Source organism: Bison bison, unplaced genomic scaffold (genome assembly GCF_000754665.1).
Source record: "Bison bison bison isolate TAMUID 2011002044 unplaced genomic scaffold, Bison_UMD1.0 scf7180017864263, whole genome shotgun sequence".
Classification (NCBI taxonomy): Eukaryota; Metazoa; Chordata; class Mammalia; order Artiodactyla; family Bovidae; genus Bison; species Bison bison.
Window position 1 is genome coordinate 2,325,787 of NW_011494835.1, and position 16,474 is coordinate 2,342,260.

The following is a 16,474-nucleotide window of genomic DNA, read 5'->3' on the forward strand; positions in this document are numbered from 1 at the left end:
AATCATATTCTCCTTCCACAGTGTATGTAGACTTGTTTCTGGTGGGTGGCAACCTGTCTACTTTTCCTAGCTTCCCATGCATCTAAGTGAGACCATGTAACTGGTTCTTGCCAAGGCACTGAGAACAGAAGGGATGTGTATCTATTATGAATTAAGGTGGATAGGTGCCAGGACCTCAACTTTATGAGATCTCTTTCTTTTTGCTGTGGTCTGGCTGAGTGTAAAGCATTGGGAAGAAGACTCTGAAGATACCCTAGGACAAGGCAGAGTCACTGATGGGACTATATGGGATCTTTTGTCATCGTTTAAATGAAAACTGCTGATCAGGAATATCTGATTTGACTTTGTATATAAGAACTAAATCAGGTTGTATAAAACCAATGAAATTTTGGGGTTGCTTGTCATAATACTTGGTCACTCTTAAATTCTTAAGAAATATTCAGTGACTAAATGAGTAAAGTTGAAAGGTTTACCATGCCCTTTGCAAATTCTTCCCTAGGGGCTTCCCTGCTGGCTCAGATAATAAAGAACCTGGCTGCAATGCAAGGGGGCCTGGGTTCAATCCCTGGGTTGGGAAGATCCAACTGTTCTGTGTGCTTCTTCCCTCAACTCCTTATACGCTCCCCAAATGTTGTTCAAACATATGACAAAGAGAGTTTGGTAACTAATTAGAAAGGGTCTCCCACTGTTAGAAACTGAAAACTCTTTGTAACACAACTTTCTGATCAAGACTTTGTAGAAAAAAACAGTCATAACAGGTGATAGATGCATCATAACTAGCATAACATAACTAACTTGCTTGGTTAAAACCCAGAACTACCAGTAAATAATTTAAGTTTAGAATTCATACTGGGAAAACTAAAGATAAGTAAGGACCCTGGAAGCCTGTAATACACCTGAAATTTCACTCCAGTCTTGTAATAGAATCAAGTATTGAGAGTTAGCCAGGTAACTACTCTCTGATAAATCTTCAAATTCCTGTACTAAATCATTTTCATCCTAGAAGCAGAGATAAAAATAATAGACAACAACAGCGAAGTGAAAGGCACTACAGTAAATGCTTTCCATGTACCACTGGCTATTAATTCCATACCCATAAGAGTATACTCTCATTATTATTATGCCACCGTTATGATGAGAAAACTGGTGTTCAGAGACAAAAGTGGGAGTGGAGAGGAGTAAATCAGGAGCTGGGGCTGAACATGCACACACTGCTATATATAAGATAGGTAACCTGCAAGGACTGTCTGTATAGTACAGGGACCTCCACTCAGTGTTCTGTGATAACCTATATGAGAAAAGAATCTTAAAAAATATGTATATATATAAAACTGAATCTCTTTGCTGCACACCTTAAAATAGCACAACATTGTGAACCAACTATATTCCAATAAAATTAAAAAAAACAAACAAACCCTGGTGCTCAGAGAGAAATATTCCTAAGGCCACATAGCTATTTAATACTTTTCTTTGATCTAGAAAGTAATCTATGTATTTGTTGATGATTTGTCTCATATAGTCACTACCCATAGGAGGAAGTTTTCATACACTTTTTGCAAGTTGCATTTGGTCTTTATTTTCTTTACTAAATACCATGTTAAAGATTTGGCAAGATATTTCTCTTGATTTCATGTTTTTCATTTTGTACTCCTTTCTCCACTTCTGTACACTACATTTATTATAGAATTGATCTGCCTTTTCCCGCTCATTGCTTTAAAAATCAGAGGCCATTTGGTTAAAGTGGTCTCATTGATTTAGGGACTGAAAAATGTTATCTTAATCCTTCTCAGATCATTTTAGTACCTTAAAACTAGAAATTAAAAGGGCTTTCTTGGAATTTCCCTGGTGGTTCAGTCCTTAAGAATCTGCCTTCCAATGCAGGGTTCATGGGTTCGATCCCTGGTAGGGGAACTTAAGTTACCACATACTGTGGGGCAACCAAGTGTCTGTGTGGCAATTACTGAGCCTGTGAGTTCTGGAGTCCGAGCACCAAAAGGAAAGATCTCACCACTAAGAATCGTCATCAGCCAAATACATACATACATACATATATTTTTAAAGGTCTTTCTTGAAGAAATTTTGTTTATAACTGCAAGCTTCAGTTCCATGCCTATGTCTAACTTTCACAAAATAAAAACCTAAAAACTAAATAAAATAAAGTGAGAGTTTTAAGTTTGATCAACATGATCCAGTAACAACTGCTGCTGTGAGTACAACTGCTATGGTTATTCTTCTTGTTGCCACATTTATTTATTGAATGCCCAGTCTTTTCACTCACCATACTAGGTATTTACACACAAAACACTAATCTTTAAAATAACCCCATGAAATAAACATTATTATTTCTATTTTACAGGTGAGTAAGCTGAAGCTAGGGGCTTCTTTGGTGGCTCGGTGGTAAAGAATCTGCCTGCCAGTGCAGGTGACATGGGTTTGATCCCTGGGTCAGGAAGATCCTGTATGGCAACCTGCTCCTATATTCTTGCCTGGGAAATCCCATGGACAGAGGGGACTGGTGGGCTACAGTCCAAGGGGTCACGAAAGAGTTGGGCATGACTTAGTGACTAAACAACAGCAACAACAAGCTGAGGCTAAGGGAGGTTAAAAAACCTTCCTTAAGGACAAAGATAGGGCTAGTTAGTGACACATCAGGTTTGATTCAGATTTCAAGTTCCTGCTATCTTTTATTATACCATGCTGCCTCTCTGAACTCATTTATTGTTTTTTTAAATTACTTTTTATTGGAGGATAGTTGTTTTACAATATTGTGTTAGTTTCAGCTATATGGCAAAGTGAGAGGCTTTATGTTAAAATGAAAGCATGACTTTATTGTTTACTGAGTGGCTGGTTAAATTTAATTTTTACATTGCCACCAAAGAGCTACCCTCTCTAATACTCAGCTTATTCCCACCCAGAAAGCTTATCTCCCAGTTGACCAGCCTTAGGATCTGGGAGAGGAACTAACATATGGCTTGTTAGAGCAGTGATCTACATGTAGAATCACCAGGGAAAACTTGACAATGCTGCCATCTGAGTTTCCTACTCGGAGATCCTGATTTAATTGGTATGGGCATGGGGAATTTAAAAATTTCCCCAAGGATTTCTAATCCTAGAAATGTGGCTCCTAATGTGGAGCCAATACTGAGAACTAGGGAGTAACTAGGCTCGCCCTGGGAGCCTGAGTCACCACACTGAAGACCCTTGGAATTCATAGGAAGGATGGCATTAATCAGCCACTACTGTGACTTCCCTCTTATATAGTTTCTTTACAATTGCTATTTCTTTCTTTTTCTCTCTTTGAAAACCCAAGGCTGTCCAATGAGAAAGCATGTGGATCTCAGAGCTGTTCTGGGAAATTAGAGTTTTGGAGGCTGGCTAAACTGGATAAGAATCCATTCTTTGGGTTGGCTAGGCTGGCTGGGAGATGAATATATTAGAGATGTGGAGATGAATTAGAGAGTAAGGAAATATGGTGCAGTGGAAAAAATTAACTTGGAATTGAAACACTTGGATTCATTTCTGGCTTCGCCACTTACTGCGTGTGACTGATTCATTTCCCATTTTAGTTGAAAAAGAAAATCTGACTTTTTGATTTCTGAAGTATTTTCTGGCTTAACAAGTATCAGTAGAGGAAAAGAGCGGGATGTAATTAAAGTTTAGGAAGCAATGCCTGGGTAGGTTCCAGCACTTTTGACTTATGTTGGTTTACGGAAAGCTGGAGGAAATCCTGCTTCTCCCAACACCTTCCTAGTTTCAGAAGGCATCACGAAACGTCATGAGGAAGGGGCTGTGATTCCAGGTAGTGGCTGGGGGGCTTCCGCATTACTTAGTTTCTGACTGTCCTGGCTCACGTGGTTTTGCACTGTGTCTACTTGGCATTTCTCTGTTTTCTTTCCCACTTCCTGACACCTACACTTGCCTGATCAATCATTGCTGGTACTCAGCTAGGTCTAGTTTAGTCCAACGGGGTGTTTTGCCCTGGATCCAGGGAATGGCGAGCTCTGCTCCTTTGTCTGAAGTGTAGCGGATGCATCAGGGTGGAGAGGGCAGTGGTGGGTCTCTGTGAGATTTATTGACCGTAGTAGCCATGTCCTCTATCCTCATCTCTCATGCATGTAAGATGGGCATGAGTCAGCAGAGGGATAAATCTCCCTTCATGAATTTCCTCCACTTGATAGAGGGGGCTTGTTCTGGAGTGGGGAACTAACCCAGGATCTTTGAAACCCTGGGATCTCAGTGCAGAATGAGGGCAGCAGAAGCATTTCAGAGGTTTGGACTACCTTTGAAGTCAACAGGATATGTTCCAGGTGAGAGAGCACTGGAGAGGTATAATTTTCCCTCTGGGTCCCCAGTCCCTGATGTTCCATATTATGGAGGGTGCCTAAGGGGAGATGGTGGCAGGGGTTTTCTTCACCTGTGGTATGGGGAATGGTCACTGTCTGCCTAGTGGTTCTGAAACCTTAGACATTGGAATCATCTGGAGTCTTCCAAAGCTATTTAGTTGCCTGACACCAACAGGACTGATGAAAGATTAAATGAATACATAATGAAGAGAGGATGGAGGGAAGAACATCTTGAAATGGGCACAGAGAGGAGTTCAAGTGTCCACAGTCACTTCGTGCCAATGAAGGCTGCCTAGAGCCTGGAAGAAGGAAGAGGGGAAGGCAAAAGAAGCCAGGTTAGAGCTTGGAGCAGTGTGATCCCTGCACTGGCACACCAGCATCACCTGGGGGCTTCTTAGAAATGCAAATCCTGGGGCCCCAGCCACACCTCCTTTATCTGAAACTCTGGGGGGTGGGCTCTGCTGGCAGGCTTAACAAGCCCCCAGATGATGCTGATTTCTGCTAATGTCTGAGAACCACTGTCTTAGAAGAACCTCATATCTTTCCCATCCTGCTCCAGGCCTGAGTTCAGATAGGTGAGGAGAAGATTCCTGAAACGGGAGCTCAAGGAACAGGATGAGGTGCTGTGAGACCTGGGCAATGCATGGAAGGAGGTGGGGGGCCAGGCCTTGTTTCAGGGATGAGGGGAGGATGGCATGCCTCTCTGACTTGTCCTGTACTCTGGTATGGGGAAGGGGAGGTTCTTTCTCCACTCATGTAGGGTCTGACTTATTTTTCCCGGCTGGTGGCTCCTGGGGTCCTGTGTGTGCCTTTCTTGGTTCATGGACCTTTTCGGTAGAGCAACCACAATGGTTGCTGCTAGTTTGCAACCTGGCCTCCCTACACGGAGGGCATGGAGGGAGGGAAGAAAGAGGCAGCCACTTCCATTTTCTAGGCAGCAGTCCTAATAAGCAAGAAAACCTTTTTACCAGGTTTGTCTCAGAGACTGTGAGACAAGTAGATTTCTGCACTTGTGCACCATAATCTTAAGAGTTTACAGTGTCCTCAGCTGAGTTCAGCCCTGCACACCACCCACAAGGGCTCAATAACATACCACCTCTCAAGGCTGCATCCTTGAAATGGCTCTGACTATGGGAACTCTGTGGGAAGAATATACATTTCAAGGAGCTGCTTCTGCTGCTGCTAAGCCACTTCAGTCATGTCTGACTCTGTGCGACCTCATAGACAGCAGCCCACCAGGCTCCCCTGTCCCTGGGATTCTCCAGGCAAGAACACTGGAGTGGGTTGCCATTTCCTTCTCCAATGCATGAAAGTGAAAAGTGAAAGTGAAGTCGCTCAGTTGTGTCCGACTCGTCGTGACCCCATGGACTGCAGCCTTCCAGGCTCCTCCATCCACGGGATTCTCCAGGCAAGAGTACTGGAGTGGGGTGCCATTGCCTCTCCTTTCAAGGACCAGGAGTTTCCAATTGTCCAGGTCTAGCTTAAGGGTCCTGGCACCCCACCCAGAGACTGACATTCTCAACAACCTGAAGCAGAGGTCAGATGGGAAGCAGACCACCGCAAGAAAAAAGACTCAGCCAACTAATGGTAAGGATGGAGGGGGCGTTTCCGTGGAGACCAGGTGTAAAGGCTTGGAAGAAGTGTGCTGGCATGCTTTGAGTTTTGAGCTGTTGGTTTCTTTCTTGTAGTATTGTTCCATCTTGTAGAAAGAAGGGAGAGCTGTTCCACACAAGGGTGAGAAACCTCCAGAAGCAGGAGGCAACAGTGCCCAGGAAAAATGGGGAAGTCAAGTAGTTGCTGACCATGCTAGACAGGGGTGTGGCTGAAAGCCTGGGCTGCCCTTGGGACAGTCTCACTGTGAGTTTTCATGTGGTGGAAAGAGAGGGCTAAACCTTGGGCCAGGCGCCTGATGGACACAGATGTTTCTCATGTGTTTAATGAGGTGGGGGAGGGGAGTGGTGTTTTTCTCCAGGAACTTAGCCTGTTTAACAGGAGCCAGCTGTGAAACAGTCCATTTCCTAGAAGGCTTCTGCTTGGGGGTCCTCCAAAACTGCAGGATTGACGGATCGAGTTCATTGAGTGCCCCATTTCCCCTCATCTTTCCCTCTCTGTACTACCTTCCGCACTCTTGAAAGCTCAGGTGACCACAGCTGTGGATTGTGTTGACTTGTGGAAACCCTGGAGGTGGAATTATTTATGGGATTATTTTTGTTTCCTTGTTGGAGAAAGCCCTGCTATTTTAATTGTTCTGGTTTCAGTGAAGAATGAAACTTTTACTGACATAGTTATGGGCATTAGGCCTGAGTGTATTGGTTTTCAGGGGGTGATGAGTCATGGAACAAAATCTGTTGGGAGCAAAGAGAATTGAATAAAAGTATGAAGAAGTCCTCTTCCCTCAAAAAAGGAAAAAACAAAAAGGGTGTAATATCTTACATTAGGTAAAAACTTAGAAATAATAAAATTTTTAATCTCCATGACTTTTATCTGTACTCCTCCTCTTTTCCTTTGTTAACACCTTATCCTTTTTTAAATGTATTTTTAATTGGAGAATAATTGCTTTACAATGTTGTATTGGTTTCTGCGGTACAGCAAGATGAATGAACTGTAAGTATACATGTATTCCCTTCTTCTTGATCCCCCATCCCACCCCTCTAGATTGTCACTGAGCCCCAAGCTCAGTTCCCTGTTGACACCTTATCTTGATTGAAGTTTAGATAAGAGAACTAATATTCCACAGTAAAAATGGGACCATTGTGGGAAAGGGGACAGGAAGGATGGGATAAAATGCAGGACCTAGACAGTTGAGTTAGGAACATGGATTTAAGAGTCTCTAATATCATCTACCAGTTTTCACACTGGGAAATAAGTACCAGAGAAGGGGTTTTCAGTAGGTAAGAATGGACCAGATGGGAAAGCTCAACATCTGAATTTCTTTAAGAAGTGGTAATTTAGTTTTGGTGTAGCTTGAGGAAGGAGTGGGAGCGGGGAGTTGAGGAAATGCTGAACTCATAGAAAGGTGCTTGCTATATTGTCTAGATAACTGTTCCTATCTCTTGACCATTTTTAAGAGCAAGGATAACACATTTTGGTGTGTATTAGTCACCCTGTCAATACAGGAAAGAGACTCAGGAGGGAGGAAAGGGCTATTTTACCCATAAGAGTTGAGTCCTTACCACAATCTTCATACTCTCCTTCCTACCCCGTCAAGCCCCTTTTGATTTTTGTTGGTATATTGAGTTTTGTCTGGATATAATACATTAAAAATACCTGTATCTTTCCAGATATAACATACAAATGTTTTATAAAACTTTACAATAACTGTAATTAGGTACACATGCAGGTTGACACCACACTTTTGGTTGACAGTCATTCACTTCCCCTCTTTCTGACTCACAGACGATCTATGACAGAGCCTGAAAGGGATGAATAACTTTCCTAGCTTCCCCTGCAGCTAGAGATAGCCATGTGTCCTAGTTTTGGCCAATTAGCTATAAGGAGATACCATTGGGAAACTCCTGGGAAATTTTGATTAAAAAGAAATGTGTATACAGAAAACTCTCTTTCCACCTCTCTCATCCCCTCATTGGAGAAGGCAATGGCACCCCACTCCAGTACTCTTGCCTGGAAAATCCCATGGATGGAGGAGCCTGGTAGGCTGTAGTCCATGGGGTGGCTAAGAGTCGGACATGACTGAGCGACTTCCCTTTCACTTTTCACTTTTATGCATTGGAGAAGGAAATGGCAACCCACTCCAGTGTTCTTGCCTGGAGAATCCCAGGGATGGAGGAGCCTGGTGGGCTGCCGTCTATGGGGTCGCACAGAGTCAGACACGACTGAAGCAACTTAGCAGCAGCAGCATCCCCTCATGGTTGTGTGAGGAATGATGTCTGTCTTGGTAGTAGCTCTGATTTCAAGAGGATGAAAGCTAACCTGCTTAAGATAAGAAGTGGATGAGTGGAAGATACCTTGGTCTTTAAGGAAATTGCTGGACCAGTCTACTATAAAAGACTGATTGCATACTCCTGTACTTACTGTACGAGGCTACCAAAACTACATTGGTTTTTTTAAGAGCTAATTCTGGATGGTGTTCTGTAACTTGCCACCTGACAGTCTTTTATGTCATGGCTTACCTATTTTTGAAATCTATATCTTGCTGTATTGGTTGGTTGACTGAAATAGTCAAGTACCTGTTTAGTGGTTCCCCCCCTCCCCCTGATCCCAGAAAGATTGCAAGAATGGTATGCAAAAATTTGAGGAAATATATCTGAGAATATTTTTGCCTTCAAATGTGAATTCATTTTATCACAGAATTCTTGGCTTACAATTGGTATGGAAATTTCAGGGAAATAATTGCCCCATTATTTCCTGTCATTAAAGAGCTAAACCCTGGCCTGATTTTTCCTTTTCTTCTCCTCCCACCTTCCCCCACCTTCAATATTTTACCATGATGTAACAAAAGATTTGGCTATTTTTCTTAATTTATCATGAGCCCTTTTATCTGCTTGAATCTTTTTCTCAGGTTAGGAAAATTTTCTTCTCATACCTTTTTGCATTCTGTATTGTGTTTTAAACCAATCACAAAGATATCAAACTAGATGAATACCCATTATTCATATACTAGATATCTGTTTTTCATATTTTGCCTACTTATTGTTACTTTTTAGTCTAATTCCGATTCTCTGCCATCTCTTTTCTGTAGTTGAATCTAATCTTTGCTCCTTCTGGTACTGCTTAAAATGCCTCTATTTTATTTGCTTTCTTCTTTCCTCCTCAATGTGTTTTTCCATCTGTGGTCTTATATATTCTGTCCCTTTCTCTTGTTTGATTAATGTTCTTTAATTTCTCTGTGGGTGATGTAAATGGGATCTGACAATATTATTATATTTTGCTTTCTAAGTAGTATTTACGTGGTTATTTCCTTTTAGAACTTAAGGTGTCCATCTGAATGAATGAGGTTAAATTATCAGTCATTTATCAGTCTGAGGGGGTTGGGAAGGAAGAGAGAGACATCCACAGAAGAACCTGATCTCTCCTGTTTGGTTGTTTGAATCTACTGTCCTAAGGCCATGTTTCTTTTACTACAGGCATATAATACTACTAGGGCCAGCCCTGCTTTGTCAGTAGAAACACAGGATGCTCTTATTCTGCATTCTGAAGGCCAGGATTCCTCTCCCAGTGAGGTGGCATAGTGCTGGTATGTGCTGGTGATAGAACACCAGGCTGAGTGATGCCAACCTCGTGCCTAGCCCTGTCTCCTCTGATTTAAAGGTACTGATGTTTTCCCTAGGATTTCCTTACTACTTTCCTGTGTCTCATTACTACTCCTGGGGAAGGGGAATCATGGCTGTATTCCTGATGAGTCCTTCAAGCTAATCCCATCTTCACTGTAGCCAGTAAAAAATCCGTAGTGCTTTTGCCACGACTTGTTGAAGAGCTTGAAAAACAGTACATTTTCCAGACACTCTTAGCTAGGACTCTAAACAGGATTTAGGTTTAATGATTTGGATACATTTCTATGGGATTTGGAAGAGAGAAGTGAGGTATAGGCTATTCTGCTAGCTTCTGACAGCAAATGCCATTTTAGGATATCTGTTTTTGTTGTGACTTCCTGATTACCAGGTGACAGCTTCTGAGTTTTGCAGGCAGGTGCCCGATTATACAGCTGTCATTTTTTTTCATAGCTTGATTCTGGATTGTGTTTCTCAGTCATTTTGGAAAAGTTAACTTGATATTTTATTCTTTGTTAAGTTTTCTAATGATTCCGAAAGTGAAAGTGAAGTCGCTCAGTCGTGTCCAACTCTTTGCGACCCCATGGACTGTAGCCTATCAGGCTCCTCCGTCCATGGGATTTTTCAGGCAAGAGTGCTGGAGTAGATTGCCATGTCCTTCTCCAGGGGATCTTCCCGACCCAGAAGGGAATGGAACCCGGGTCTCCCACATTGCAGGCAGACGCTTTACCATCTGAGCCACCAGGGAAGCCATAGCCATCTAAAATCATGCAAAGTTTTATGCTTAAGTTCACTAGAATAGAATAAAATAGATTCACTATCTACCCCTGGAATTTGATCAGTGTGACCTCTAATGCAGATTCTCCCCTATTCTTGTTTTTCCTTTGTGATTTGGCTGAGTTTTTAGGAAGGATTGGATATCTGCTATCATACCACCATTTTTCCAAAAGTCTATTTCTGATGTATTTCAGATATTTATGTAATCAAAGCTGTCTCTGCTCTTCCTTTCATTTTTTTCTTTGGGAATTTGCTTAGGAAGTAAGATAATATTTTTATGGAGTTTTTCATATACACCCTACATCTTCAAAGCCTTGTTGGTTGTTGGGTGTATAAATCCCAGTCCTTTGACTATAAACCAGATAACATCTTTCTCATGACTCATTTCCTGCTGAGTATATTTTGTGAAAGGAAGTTTCATTTTATAACCGTTCTGAGTTTTTGATGCCATGTGTTTCTTTTCTTTGAGTTTCACTTTGGTCATTGTTCATTTTATTGGTGTTCACTCTCCTGCCCTCACGGAGCTTACTGTAATGGGAGAATGAGATAAAGAGGCTGATAAAGCAGATGGGCTTTTTCTGTGTTATTTGCATGTACATCTGTCAGATCTTCACTGACACCGAGAAGGGCTGGGGATGGAGGTTTCCTGTAGGATGAGTGTTTAAACTGACTTAGACGAAACTAGGTTTAGCCTAGTATAAAATGTGGGTGATGAGTACTCTAGATAGAGCATTGTTTGACAAGCGCAAAGACTCAGATGTGTGAGGGAGAAAAAAAACAACAAAAAACAAATCAAACAAACAAAAAAGCCATGGGTTCTGAAGTGCAGCCAACTCTTAGTGAGTGTGGTGGGCCAGGGAAAAGACACAATGCCTCCCCCCGACCAAAACAAAAAAAAAAAGTTGAGGACCGAACGGTGAAACTTAATGTTAGAAGCTCCAAGGACTACATATACTGTTTTCTAGTGTGTAGTATTCAGGGATGTACATTTTTCAGGGCATTGAATGGGTCACATGTCCATTAACTGTTCTTTTTCTGTTAATTCTTTCAGATTTTTGATAGGTACCACTATGGAGTAGGATGGATATTACTTTGGTCTGGATTTTGAAGCAGGTATTTTAAAATAGGATTTTGACATAAAATCAATCTTGATGGGATGGTTATGAAAGCCTAATTCTAAGTATCTTGCTGTCAAGACATGCTTATATCATAATATGCATTTCATATTTTACATATATGTCATGATATATAACCAGTTTGCTACCTGGTATGATTTTACAGTGAGCAGTTGAATTTGGAGAGTTTTTACAATGATGATAATTTAGAGTGTATTGACCCTTTCTTTCCTGTAGCTGGTCAAGGCATCCTCCTGGTGTGGAAACGGATGCTCAGTAAAGCATAATGTAAAGCTATCCTTCAAGTGGACAGTTGTGTGGATTAAATAAGACATGTAGGAAGGACTTGTACCTGGTCATCACAATAAATATGAATTCCTTTTTCCTTCTTCACAAGGTGCTAGCTATCAGACAACATGATGTCATTACATCTGATTGCCACTGTGAACATTAAAGAGAACAAATATTTCCTAACACACTAGTGGAACCTCTTTGCCGCTTTACTTTCTCATCTTCTGTGGTTTTGTGATTCTACTAAGATTGAGAAAAGTGAGCTTGATGGTTGGAAAGGTCTTATGGAAGACGTGATACTTAAAGAAAGGACAGATACAGGGAAGTAAAGGAGTAATTGGGTCAAATAGAGAAACATGAACAAAAGCTGAGAGACGCATCATGACAGCGTTCCTGTGAGATGAGGGAGCTTGTCCTTTGTGGGTAAAAGACATGACACGCAACTCAACTAAATTAATCAGACCCAGCCTTTTCTGAAAGATCATTGGGGTTACACAAGCTCCCAAGTTATGTAGTATAAAGTGAATGGTAGACAGTTTTGGGTGGCAAAACTTAGTGATTCAGAAAACAATAATGTGTTTCACATTTGTTCATTAGGCTGAAATTTTGGGCTATTTTTATACCCCAATTCTATAACAGTTCCCTTTTTCACTATACTACAGTGTTGAAATGTACTTATTTTTAACCTCTAGGTTAACCTTTAGTATCAGTTAATCAGAAATTCCTTTTGTTTCACACGTGGAGGGAATGTTTCAAGAGTGTAAAAAGAAAATTTAAAAAATATGTATGTTTGATATAAGAGAATATAATGTTCATTGTTTTGATTCCTCTTGAAAGTAGAAATATTCTAAAAACAGTTTTATTTGCATCTTAGAATTTTAAGCACAAAACCTTGATCTAGAATTCATATTAAGTGTTTCTTCCTAAACCACTTAAATTTAAATATCATCAGCCACATGACAACAAAGGTATAATTTCCTGAAAAATTGTATTTTTAGTGAGAATATTTTCATGCAAAGCATCTTATTTTTCTCTGAAAGTCATACTTTTTCCCAGAAACCAGCAGTTTCATTTCTGTATTTTAATTAGTATTTTTATTTTCCACAATCTGTTGATAGTGGGGGAAACTTGAACTTGAGACTTTGTTTAGCTGTATAAATCTTGAAATTAGTGTGTCTTTCTCAATGAGGACATCATTTGAATAGGGAATCAGTGTTGATTCAGTATAGAAATACTGAAGAAGCGTTTCACTGTGACTCCAAAAAAATTCAAAATGAAAATTATAAGCAAGTTGCAATGGAAGGTAGCTGTCTGAAAGTTCAGACACTCCAGAAAAATTCCATAAAACCAGAGAGATAATTTTCTACAGGTCGAGTAGTGACTCTTAGTATAGCCTTAAACTGAAAAGAAAGAATTCCTCTTTAAAAAAAAATTCTAATTGCAAAGTAAAAAAAAAAAAAAAAAACTATAAAAAGTCAAATGAAAAAAATTAAACAATTTTTAAAGCTTTCCAGATGATTCTAACATGCTGCCAAGACTGACAAATCCTGCTGTCTTCTTGATAGATGACCTTTTCTTCAGCTTGCTTAGCCAGGATTCCTGAAAAGAAAGCATTTCTTATTTTTGTGTTAAGCCGATATTAAACATGACAAAATAATCTGTGTATTAAAAATTCTTCTAGGAAACAGGAATTCTTTGCTACAGTGCCCTTTATTGTTTTATTCCAAGCAATGTTTTTGTGTGAATGATTCTACCTCTTTTGTAAATTATCCTTTTATTGTTCCTACTTCCTAATCTCTTCTTGACTCTGTAACTTTATTGTTTTGACAACTATTATTTTTCTCATTTCAATTTGCTGCTACTCCTCCTTACTTTTACTTCTCTTTTCTATTTTTTTTTTTTGGCCTCTGGTTCAATTTTGATCATTCTCATTCTCTCCATTAGGCAACTCTGCAGCACCACAATCTCACAGGCTGCATTCTGCCCACTCATTTAAATAGTTTGAGCTGATGTTTGAGATCATGAAGTCTTGGCTCCTTCGAGAAGAAACTTCCAGATTTCTTTATCCTGCCAAATCCTTGTCTACAAGTAAAATGCAGTGTGAATTTTGCCTCCTGATGAGATGATAAAAATACCAGTTACCCTCTTCCAAGCAAATGAAAACTAGCCTTTATAACAAAGGACACATTTCTAGAAAATATAATCCTGTTTCATAAATTTTGCAAGAGTGAGTCATCTGAAATGACTTTAGAAATCCTCTGTGAAGACAAAAAAATAATTTGAAAAAGTATTTGGTATTGCAATAATCACATAAACTTTCTGAAATTTTCATGTAGGTTAAACACAAGGCTTAATGTTTGACAACTGTATTATATTTTCTTTAGTGAATTTTGTGTAGTGTTTGGTTTCATGTGCTTTTCTCTTGTCATATTTAGGCCACTCTGGTGAGTTAAAAGGAAATTTAAAGCTATGGGATGCCTTGTAAAAAGAAACAACCAATTAATGAGAGTAAGAGTGAGCTATGGCTTGGTCTTAGTACCTGTGAGAAAGACTTGAGACTGTTCATAGAACATCAGCAAAAAAATATGGATTGGGCTTTATATTAGGATGTAAGTTCCAATAGTGAACAAACATTGAGAAAGAATATGAAAAATGAAGCAGGCAATATTTCATTCTCCTTCAGTTTTGGCTGAATTTCATTTGAAATATGTTTACTTCTGTAGAGCACGGAGTTTGGAAAAATATGTAGATGCCCCTGGATTCAGGGGAGAATAACTAGGAGGAAGAAGAGGTTGCCATGAAAAGCAGATCAATAAATAGGGCTATTTGACTGCAAAACAGATTACCAAGGGGACCTAATCACTGTTTTAAAATATTAGGTTGGCCAAAAAGATCATTTGAGTTTTGGGAACAGCTTACGATTTTTGGCCAACCCAATATTTGAAGGGCTTTTAGGTGGAATATGCACACAACTTGATATGTAGACACTAACAGGGGAGAAGCTGGGGACACACAGGATATATTTTAAAAGGCATGAAGAAGAAAATTCATGATGTAAAAACCTTGCATGATGTAAAACCCCCTACCTCCCAAAATTTCTGGTATACTGAGATTTACAATATTTTTATACATTATCTTCGTTTTCTTAAAAAAATTTTTTTTTGGTGTATGTATGTGAATTTGCTCTAATGACTACACCAAAGACTTTGACTGTGTGGATCACAACAAACTGGAAAATTCTTAAAGAGATGGGAATATCAGACTACCTGACCTGCCTCCTGAGAAATCTGTATGCAGATCAAGAAGCAACAGTTAGAACTGGACATGGAACAACAGACTGGTTCCAAATTGGGAAAGGAGTCTGTCAAGGCTGTATATTGTCACCCTGCTTATTTAACTTACATGCAGAGTACATCATGTGAAATGCCAGGTTGGATGAAGCACAAGCTGGAATCAAGATTGCTGGGAAATATATCAATAACCTCAGATACGCAGATGACCCCACCCTAAGGCAGAAAGTGAAGAACTAAAGAGCCTCTTGATGAAAGTGAAAGAGAGAGTGTAACATTGGCTTAAAACTCAACATTCAGAAAACTAAGATCATGGCATCTGGTGCCATCACTTCATGGCAAATAGATGGGGAAACAGTGAGAGACTTTATTTTGGGGGGCTCCAAAATCACTGCAGATGGTGACTGCAGCCATGAAATTAAAAGACTCTTGCTCCTTGGAAGAAAAGCTATGACCAACCTAGATAGCATATTAAAAAGCAGAGATATTACTTTAATGAATGTCTGTCTAACCAAAGCTATGGTTTTTCTAGTAGTCATGTATGGATATGTGAGAATTGGACTATAAAGAAAGCTGAGCACCGAAGAATTGATGCTTTTGAACTGTGGTGTTGGAGAAGACTCTTGAGAGCCCCTTGGACTGTAAGGAGATCCAACCTGTCCATCCTAAAGGAAATCAGTCCTGAATATTCATTGGAAGGACTGATGCTGAAGCTGAAACTTCAATACTTTGGCCACCTGATGCGAAGAACTGACTCATTAGAAAAGACCCTGATGCTGGGAGGGATTAGGGGCAGGAGGAGAAGGGGAGGACAGAAGATGAGATGGTTGGATGGCATCACCCATGTGATGGACATGGGTTTGAGTAGGGTCTTGGAGTTGGTGATGGACAGGGAGGCCTGGTGTGCTGTAGCCCATGGGGTTGCAAGGAGTCAGATATGATTGAGTGAGTGAAGTGAACTGATGTGAATTGTCTCCCAGTTAATTTAGAATTTAACAATGGGCTATTTGTTCTTTAGAACAAGTTATATAACCTTACGATACTTAAGTTTTCTTGGAGTCAGATTTTTTTTCCCTTATTACACAGTAAGCCCTGTGTCAATGAAAGACATAAACATTATTATCCAGCAAAAACATCAAGTGCTAAATGATTAACACAATTTACTGAATTTTAGTCATTCTTGTTTTTTATAATATTTGGTATAAGTTGTCCTGTAAGGTGGGTGAATGATTGAGTCAGTTTTCCAATATCATAGCCTTATCTGTACACATGATGATTTCATCTATCCATCCAAATTCATACCTGAAAAAATATCTCAGATGAAATTTTGGTGTCATTCCTCAGGGCAACTAGGGGAACAAAGGCACAGCTGTTCCCCTCTATGGGCACAGCTGAATTTAGGATGAGCCTATTTTTTTGGAAGTATATTC

The 16,474-nt window shown here is 40.0% G+C and overlaps 1 long non-coding RNA gene across 1 annotated transcript in view; it reads right to left on the reverse strand.

Moving 5' to 3' along the window:
• Positions 1-12,836: 12,836 nt before the first annotated feature.
• Positions 12,837-16,474, reverse strand: part of LOC104994624 — a 57,991-nt gene continuing 54,353 nt past the window's right edge. The window contains exon 3 of the long non-coding RNA XR_825968.1: positions 12,837-13,353. This is a non-coding gene — a long non-coding RNA (uncharacterized LOC104994624). The remainder of the gene's footprint in view (positions 13,354-16,474) is intronic.